The sequence below is a fragment of the Sciurus carolinensis genome, chromosome 1, assembly GCF_902686445.1.
Source record: "Sciurus carolinensis chromosome 1, mSciCar1.2, whole genome shotgun sequence".
NCBI classification, from domain to species: Eukaryota; Metazoa; Chordata; class Mammalia; order Rodentia; family Sciuridae; genus Sciurus; species Sciurus carolinensis.
Genome location: NC_062213.1, coordinates 197,542,037 through 197,549,525, shown reverse-complemented (window position 1 = coordinate 197,549,525; position 7,489 = coordinate 197,542,037).

Sequence of the window (7,489 nt, the reverse complement as noted above, 5' to 3'; positions counted from 1 at the left end):
TCCATTCCTCTCAAGAGTGACTTACTGGGCTGGGGATGTAGCTCAGTTGGTAGAGTGCCAAGGCCCTGGGTTCAATCCCCAGCACCAAAAAAAAAAAAAAAAAAAAAAAAGACTTACTATATTATGGCATTTGCAGATAAATGGATGGAGTTGGCGAATACCATGCTAAGCGAAATAAGCCAAACCCAAAAAACCAAAGGCCAAATGTTTTCCCTGATAAGTGGATGATGATACATAATAGTGGGGGTGGGAGATAGGAAAGAATGGAGGAACTTTAGATTACATAGAAATGAGAGGGAGGAGGAGGCCGGGGAAGGAAACATGGTGGAATGAGACAGACATCATTACCCTCTGTACACGTATGATTACACGAATGGTGTGAATCTACATCATGCACAACCATAGAAATGAAAAGTTGTACCCCATTTGTGTACAATGAATCAAAATGCAGTCTGTAAAAAAAAAAAAATTATTAAAAAAAAACAAAGAATGACAACATTTAATGGGGTACTAAAAGCAGATTGAAAGGCAAAAAAAAAAAATGAGTGACTTACTGCATTTCGCTAGATACCTAGATGCTATGTTACACTGAACCTCATTTCTTACAAATATGTTGACATGGGCTGTCTCATCTGGTCCTCATAACTACTGTCTTTGCTTGGAATAAGTATCTCCGTTTTACAGGCTCTTTTTTTTTTTGCACTGGGGATTGAACCCAGGGGCACTTAACCATTGAGCTACAGCTGCAACCCTTTTTAATATTTTATCTAGAGACAGGATCTCACTGAGTTGCTTAGGGCCTCTCTAAATTGCTGAGTCTGGCCTTGAACTTTCGATCCTCCTGCCTCAGCCTCCTGAGCTGCTGGAATTACAGGCATGAGCCATTGTGCCCGGTTTACAGAGTCTTTTACAGGAGGAAAGCTGAGAGATTTGGGGTGAGAATTAAGCTTTAGGAGCTCTTTCTTCCCCCAGGGCTGGAAATCAAGTCCAGAATTATTTCTTTTTTTTTTTTTTTTGGGTGCTGGGGATTGAACCCAGGGCCTTGTACTTGTGAGGCAGGCACTCTACCAACTGAGCTATACCCCCAGCCCCTCAAGTCCAGAATTAAAAATTAAAACCAAAAAGCATGTTGTATCAATTATCTTTTACACAATCAACTCTATTCTAGTGTCTTGTGATTTAGGGCAACCTAAAGGATTTTCCTCCAGCCAGAGGGTTAAGGGGAGTTAGATTTAGGAGGAAAGGTCCGATGATTTTATTGCCTGGGAGATTTATTTTCCTCCTAGACAAACCCCTTCCACTCCAAATCCAGTTACTCCTTGAGGTGAGATTCTGGAGCCTTCTCATCGGTAATTTAAGGTGTCATTTGCCTTTAATCACCAGCCACTGCCCTCTTGCATCCCTCAGGCGGATCCTCTCCTTTTTCCGGCTGTCCCTGGTCATCTCTCTCTGGGTGTCCCGTGGCCCTTCACACTCCGCCTGTCCCGAGTGTGCACACCCCTGAGCAGTTTACGATTCTGTGCTCCTCAGGGCTGCCACCGCCCACTCTCGAGCTCGGAGCCCCGTGTCATCTTGATTCCTATCTCCCTCCACATCTCGCCAACCACCAACTGCCACCGTGTCCTCCGAGGCCTCCAGGCACCCGAGGGCCCCCCCGTAGGGACCTGTGCTGTGGTGACACCCGCTCTGCTCCCTTCCTCGTACCTCACCCCCACGCCCTTGCCCACTCCAGTGTCTGGCCTCAGGGGTGACCTGTGCTCCTCCTTCACATGACCACTTTGTCATCTTTGAAGACTGAGCTCCAGTTTTCTCCTACCTTAGAAAATCGCTCCTTGACCACCCCTAATAAAATAGCTCTGTAGAGGCCACCGATGCAGTTCGTACCTGGTTTAACAATTACCTGCTTATGTGTGTCTTTCTCCCCACGGGGGGCGGTCGGAGGACTTGGCTCAGTCACACTATTTTATTTGCTGAATTTATTGCCATCTGCAAATCTCTTTGGATTTTTTTTTTTTTTTTTTTTTTTTTTTTTGTACAGGGGATTGAACCCAGGGGCACTTTTGTTTGTTTGTTTGTTTTTACTTTGAGGCAGGGTCTCCCTAAGTTGCTTAGGGCCTTGCTAAGTTGCTGAGGCTGGCTTTGAAATTAGGATCCTCCTGCCTCTGCCACTGCATTTGCTGGGATCCCAGGTGTAGGCCACCACTTCCTGCTGATCCTCCCCCCCCCCCCCCCTACTGGGAGTTGAATCCAGGGCCTTGCACATGCTCAGCAGGTGCTCTACCACCAAGTTACACCCCAAACTCTTTATTTTGAGGCAGGGTCTTGCTAAGTTGCTCAGGCTGGTCTTGAACTTTCAATCCTCCTGCCTCAGCCTCCCAAGTATCCCTGGAATTATAGGTGTGTGCCACCATGCCAGCTTGTTCTGAATTTTTTATGAATATATTTATTGTTAGAATCGCCCATGCCAGGGCAAAACTGTTGTCTGTCTTGTTCACTACTGTGCCCTGGAGGCCGACTCAGTGGTTGGCACATAGCAGGTGGCCAATAAAGATTTGATGCATGAACAATTCATTCTTATTTCCAAAATGCCTGTGTTGGGACCCAGCACCCAGTAGACACGCAGTCAATGTTGGGTGATTGAATGAAGGAGTAAAACGGAGAATGAGCTAAGCCTGTTTCTTGTAGGAGGTGAAAGAAGAGACTGGGGCTGGTGGGGGTGAGCAGAGGAGTGAAGACTCAGATAGCTCCCATTCTCAGGGTGAGACATGGGTGAGGCGAGGGAGGCATTCATCAGGCACATCAAATTGAAGAGGTCCCCAAAACTTGGCAATCAAGACAAATAATATTTTAATATGATATTTAAAAAAACAAAGGCAAAAAATTCATGACCACTACAATAGCAACATTTTAAGTAAAGACAGTGTTCTTAGCTGGGCATGGTGGTGCACACCTGTAATTTTGAAACCAGAATTAAGGACAGGTAGTTAGTGTAGAAATAGGAAATCGGGTCAATTCGAGGAAATGAAGCCATGAAGCCATCTGCCTCTGGAAGTTGGAGAATGCCCCTGGGAGAATGGAATGTCAAGGAGCTCCAGAGCCCATTGATTACCAAATTTACCTGCCTTTATCAAGGACTGCAAGCAAGGAGATGCTAATTAATACCCCCTGGGCCCTTACCTGCCTGAATCACCTTGGCCCTCCCCCTGCCCATGGCTTCTCACTTAATGCAAAACCAGGCCTAGTCACGTAGCAGGAAGGAGAGAGAGATAAGGGGGGAGAGAACTGGAGAACAAAAGAGACTTTAACCTATAAAAGATGTAGGGTGCGCTCACTTCTTGGGACTTTAGAACATCAGCCATGGCCCCCTTCTTCCTGCCAGGAGAAGTCTGTATTATTACCTTTAAATAAAACCTGCTTAATATGCTTGCCTTGGCTGCTTCTCTAGTGTTCAATATTCAACATTAGAAGGAGCAGAGCTCGTCACCCGTAAATGGCGGTATCAATTTTAGGTATTCAGGATTCAGGAGGCAGAGGCAGGAGGATCGCAAGTTCAAGGTCAACTCAGCAACTTAGCAAAACACTATCTCAAAATAAAAAGGTCAAAGGGGCTGGGGATGGGCTGGGGTTGTGGCTCAGGGGTAGAATGCTTGCCTAGCATGTGTGAGGCACTGGGTTGGATCCTCAGCACCATACATAAATAAATGAATAAAATAAATGATAGAATAAAATAAAATGATAGATGCCTATCAACATCTAAAAAATATTTAAAAACAACAACAACAACAATAACAACATAAGGCTGGGGATGTAGCTCAGTGGTAAAGTGCCCGGGGGTTCAGTCTCCAGTACTGCACAAAACAAAACAAGACAACGGTATTCTCCAAGAAAAGCAGGAGGGCTGAGTCAGCCGGATTGGGAGTGGCTTTTCTCTGGGGTGCAGACCGCAGACTACTCTTACTGTGACTATTTTCTGAACCGCTTCCCTTATCCTTAGTCTTACCAACTCCTCTTTGTTTCCCTGAAGGTATCAGCATTAAAGTTCTTTCCGGGTACATCAGGGGGGTCGGGTGCATTTTTGGGCACCAGAGCAGAAGAAGGGAGGGAACCTGGCGAACAGGGATGGAGGATAGAGCTGGGGACGGGTGATTGATCACCTCCCTCCCCCAGCCCAGGCCTCCTTCAGGCCTGGTCCTCTAATCTGCAGGGGGTCAGCAGGCCTGGTTCTGCAGGAAGATTCGAAAACACCTGGGCTCTTCCACGTCCATCCCAGCTCTCTGGGACATTTTCCTTCTAGGGTGCAGCGTGACCAGGTGCTGTGAGGGCTCTGGAGAGCAGAGGCAAAAACTGTCTCCCGGAATTGGAGTTGGTGAATCGAATGTCATCTGGCCACCTGGCCCAGATCTCTTGCCCCACCCCAACCCAGCCTGACCTCGTTCTCAGAGAAGCCCTCTCCCTTCTGCTAGGTCCTGGGGCGACATCTTTTACTGCTGTTCCTGATGCTGGTAATGGAGACGACGGGGCTGTGGCCGCAGCTATGATGGCAGCCACGTTTGGAGGGCTTACTGTGTATCAGACCCTACACAGAATCCTATGAGTATCTGTGGTGTCTAATGGTTACAGTAACCCAGGAGGTAGGGATTAGGGCTCTTCATTTATGGTAGCGGCAACTGAACCTCAGAGAGGGTCGACGGATCACCTCAGGTCACACAGCTAGTAGGTCAACATCTTCTCTGGGTTGGGGGCTGGGCTGTGGACATGCACCAACTGGAGGGAACACAGTGTTGCAGGCACTGCAGTCCACCTGCAGGGGGTGCCCCTGCCCCACGGCACGGCCCAGGGATCCCTAGCGGCCCTTCCAACCTGCTCTCAGAAAGGACTTATCTAAACCCTCTTTCTTCATCCCATGCAAACCTCACCATATAATTAGAGTTCTCAAAATATTCTCTTTGAGGGGGATGGAGGCAATCATATGCTACATCTTCTCCGATTTCATGAGCAGTCTCTATGGAACTCCCGGAGCGAAAAGTCACCAGCCACCCCCACTCCAGCTGGGGCTGCATTTCACACAGCTGAAGTCATCTCAGCTGCTGGGACTTAGCAAGTGGCCCAGAGCCTTCTGGGGACTGTTCTACTGCTGAGCCCTGAAGCCACACAGACACACACACACACACACAGACACACACACACACACTCACATTCAGAGATCACTGCCTGCCAACCTTCGTCTCTTGCCCACCTGCTACAGCCCCAGCATACTGTCAAATTAGCAGTTAATTTTGGTCCTGTGGGTCTGTGTGTGTATGCATTTCGTAAACAGTATATCACGCCCTATAAGACTCCCTTTCCAGCTGAATCTGTATTTTGAACTTCTTTATTTTTTTTTTTTTAATCAGAGACAATCATGCAAATGAAATGCAGAAAAGAATTGAGGTGAATATTCACTTGTGGTGGCTGGATGTCAGCTGGCTGGGAAAAACATAGATGCAGAATATTAACGGCTACTCCACCTTTTAGGAGGCAGAGAGGTGGAGTGGTTAAGTGTGCAGGTCTTTGGGGTTCAAACCCTGTTCTATCAGCCATTTACTCTGTGACCTTGAGTAAGTTACTTAATCTCTCTATGCATTAGTTTCCTGTTGTGTAAAACAGGGTAGGGGGATCAGTCTGCTTGTGGGGAGGAGGATTAAATGAATTAGTGCCTGTAAGGAGCTACCCATCTTAAACTGGTGGTGGGAAACCCAGTCGTGGGAAGGAAGGAGGTCAAAGAGAATCCTGCATCATTGGGGGACGGATTATGCTAATCAGGGTGGGAAGACTTCAGCATAAATAAGATGTCAAGGATTTCAGGCAGCTTATAAAATTTGTTCAAAAATACCTATGTAATTAAATTCTCACTATGTAAAACATTCAAGCAACACAGATAAAGTTTAAATCCTCTCCATCACCCTTCCTTCCCAGAGGTGATTGCTATTGTCAGTTTTGTGGGCTCGCTTCCAGAACTTTTCCTTTGCTGCATGTACATACATATGTATATGTCTATAGAAAGCCATGACTTTGCATGCTGTTCTTTACCCCATACAAATGGCTACCTGTCACTTTTCCATCCAGTGCTGTGTGGTGGCGGTCTTTGGATGTCAATGCCCACAGACCTATTTCACGTTATGTGCTACAAAATATTTAAATAGAAGGAGGTGCCATGGTTTGATCATTCCTCAGCAGTTTCTTAAAAGGGTTTTTTTCTGTAAGCTTAATCACAATAAAGAAATAGGTGTCACTGCTTGCTTTCTAAAATGCAGCATGGATCGTGTGACTGCAGCTACCCCAATGCAGCATGGATCATGTGACTGCAGCTACCCCAATGCAGCACGGATCATGTGACTGCAGCTACCCCAATGCAGCACGGATCATGTGACTGCAGTTACCCCAATGCAGCACGGATCATGTGACTGCAGCTACCCCAACCTCCTGGGGACTCCCTGTGCTCAGATCCTAGTGCTCTCAGCGTGACTGCCATCTATTGTCAGAGAAAAGGGAGACTTCCTTTTCCCGCTCTGAAAGTCCCCTGAAATGGATTGACAAAGACAGATTGGTTGAAGAAAAGGCACAAATTTATTATGTGCAAAGAGGCCATCACCCAGTGTAATTACCAAACAGCCCAACAGGATCTGGAAGTTTATGCATCCCTTTTCCATAGGGGAGGGGAGACTGGGGAGTGCAGGTAATTTTTAGGGGGATAGCGAATGAATTTTAGGGGAATTCAATGTGTTTGGAGAACACATACAAATGGCTCAGGACAAAGTCCACCGGCCCCCAGGACGGAGTGGTTTGTGAATGATTCTTTGCGGGACTGAAATAGGGGACGTGGTGTGAGCCAAGTCTGTCCAAGTGTATTGACAGACTTCAGTCTTCCTGTGACGTGAGTGTAGTTGCTGAAAGTCCAGGGAGCGGGCCAGAAGCTGTTGCGTCTTCTTTAGTGGCGGGACTTTAGGCAGATGAGCGGACTTGGCAGAAAACCTCCCATTGCAGGTGGGGAGGGAAGCAAGACAAGCTTAGGGGACCCGGGTGAGCCTGCCACAGAATGGCTGCTTAGCAGATGTTAACAGAAATGGTTTGGTGGGTAGATATATGTTGTCTGCTTTTCATGACCCAGAGATGACATCTTGCTCTGAGTGGAAAACCAGAGTCGGACCTGCTGGGCGAGGTGAGGCTGCTTTGTTCTGGGCTCTCCAAGGGTCTGTAGGAATCCTACCATGTCCAGACATTTTGCTTACAGGTAGCAGCAGGGTTTTCTTACTGGTGAGGTTCTACTGGGACACCCAGCATGCCAAAAAAAAGGGCTGGCTGGTGCTGCGGGCAACATTTGTGAATGGAAGAATGAGCACTTGTTGGTTGTGGGCAGAGCTCAGCCAGTGGGCTCTGGAGCCAAACCCTAATTGAGTCCTGGTTCCATTATTTTGGGCTGTGTGCCCTCCTCCCCCCGAGTCCCATTTTC